Here is a 2,586-nt window from a genome sequence, read left to right on the forward strand (position 1 = left end):
TCTAGCTGCATATGTATCAAAAGATGGCCTAGTCGGCCATCACTGGAAAGAGAGGCCCATGGACTTGCAAACTTTATATGCCCCAGTACAGGGGAACGCCAGGGCCAAGAAGTGGTAGTGGGTGGGTAGGGGAGTGGGGGGGAGGGTATGGGGGACTTTTGGGATAGCATTGGAAGTGTAAATGAGGAAAATACCTAATAAAAAGTATTAAAAAGAAAAAGAAAATGGTTGGAGAAAGTGTGCTTTTTTTTCGTTCTATCAGTGGAGGCCAAATAGACAACAAAGAGTCATCTGATCCTGTCCCAGACGTCAGTGTGGCTGGGACGGAAATAAGCAGGGGCGCCATAGTGAAGCAGCGTCTTGTATACCTGATGGAGGATTAATAGACTCATGACTAAGTCTAGGCAAAAGAGCATGTTCTAAAAACAGAATGGGGGGGGGTACCATGATATGTTTGAAACTCTGGCATGCGTGGACATTCTTACTTAAAGGATATATTAAAAATCAAACAAAACCTGACAGCCAAATGCTTTCTATTCATTCTTTGTTTAAGGGGAATATTACACCTTCTATTAAAAGGTAGAACAGGTAGGTTGGGGATCACAAGGTAGACGTGAGGCCAAGCATCAGACTGGTAAGTGTCAGTCAGGGCTCAGAGCTGGTTGCATCTGGTCTACTTTTTATGAAACATGCTTTTGGTCTCATCTCCCTCTGCGCCTTGAAGGGTCACCTCCCTCCCTCCCAGCTGCTCCTTCAGAAACAGCTTCACAGTCTTCAGACCACATGGCAACAGGGCTCACTTAGCCAAAAAGACAACTGCTATGTCTTATTTCGATTCTTGTCTCTTACTGCTGGTCATGGAAATTCACGTTACTGGAGCTGCTAGGGTCTGAGCCCAGGCCCTGGGAGTCCTAACAAGGGGGGCTGTGCCACCTACCCTCAGTAGGCTAATTAAAGACGCAAAATAATAGGGAAAAATAAAAAAAAATAGATGTATCTAGTGTGGCCACATTGGGAAAGGAAACAAGGATGTCCAACAACACCGCCCATCTCCTAGGTCCTGCCATGGAGCTGTGGGCTTAAACAGAAGCCAAGAGCTACTGCCCAGCATTGACACTGCCCTCATGGTGTATGGGACCTGTCTGCCCTGCAATTGGCCTGACAGATTGTCAGGACTACAGGGAATCTCTGAGAGGGATGTGCCCTCTGGCTGGCACCAGATTCAGCCTTTTCCTTTGCCCAGCGTGAGCTTCCTGGGTAAATGTCCAGTTACTGGGGGTGTGTAAAAGGAGGAACACGAATGTCTCCTCACAATATCTATTTCTTCCAGGGCTGTTACACTAATGCTAAAATCACTTCTCTGCTCTCCTTCTGAAAGTGCTTATCCCCCCATGGTTCCATGTCTCTCACTCATAAATTGCCCCGACCCAGCTTTTCTGTTTGAGGGAGGAGAGAGATTAGGAGTCTCAATCCAGGGTTGGCTTGATCTCAGTGTGACTCAGAATTGTTCTTAGCCCCGGTCTAACCCATGCAGCCTACAGAACAGTGACATCACATACACCACACATAAGGCAGAGACTGAGGAACATCTGCACCCATTAGGTGGGTTTCTCTCTTCCTTGACTGGTCAGTGCCTGCTCTTTGTGGACGAGCCAGATGTCCTTGGCTCACCGAGCCTATTGGCTGCTGCTTTGCTTCAGCCATAAGCTCTTTAGAGCTAGGATTGCCAGCCTGGCCAAACACAGGATCCACTCCTCAACCCGTTCTCCTGCTAATCTTGTGACTCCAAACACAGACAATTCCTGTCCATATTGGAAAGAGATGCAGAGGCACTTAAAGCAGTAACTCACGTTTTTGTACACAAGTGTGCCTGCTAGAGCCAGGATAGCGTGAGATCCAGATGTCAAAGTGCATTCATTAATCAAGTAATTCATACAAAGTTTGGAAAGTTTTTCCCCCCTTCCAGAGCCTCTGGAACAGTCTGGTTTGCAGATGGAGTCAATTAAGAGGAAACAATGTCTACCATTTGGTGCTGGCTCAAAGAAAGCATAAAATTAAAAAAAAAATTGGCAAAGTCTTGTTCAGCATTGAAAATTGAAGTTCTGGGAATGGAAAATGGGTTGAAATGGCTCCCCCCATAGGAGGTCTATAACTGAATAATTATAACTGTCGTGATGAGTCTAGTGCTTTTAAACAGGTGACTGGGAAAAGCGTAAGTATGCAGGGAGGGAGATAGCAGGAGAGTGGCTGGTTTCTGCCTAAGAACAGGATGTTCTGGGATGGGTAGGGAGTGAGAAATTTTCTTTTCTTTCTTTTCTTCCTTGCTTCTCCTCATCTATTCCACCCCCAGCCCAGCACAGCCTCCCACAAATGCCTTTTCCTAAGAAGATTCAGTGACAGGTTCTGCAGTTCTGGACCCCCTTTAGGGGTCCCTCTTCAAACACCCTGATGCATGCCTTCTTCACAGTATGGCATTAACTGGATGGGGGTGGAAGAAGCCCTTGCCCTCTGGTTCTACAAAGAGAGCATGCATCCACACAGAAATTATAGAAGAAAGATATCCACCATTCCAGAAGACCCATAGGA

This window comes from Mus caroli, chromosome 13 (assembly GCF_900094665.2).
Source record: "Mus caroli chromosome 13, CAROLI_EIJ_v1.1, whole genome shotgun sequence".
Lineage (NCBI taxonomy): Eukaryota > Metazoa > Chordata > Mammalia > Rodentia > Muridae > Mus > Mus caroli.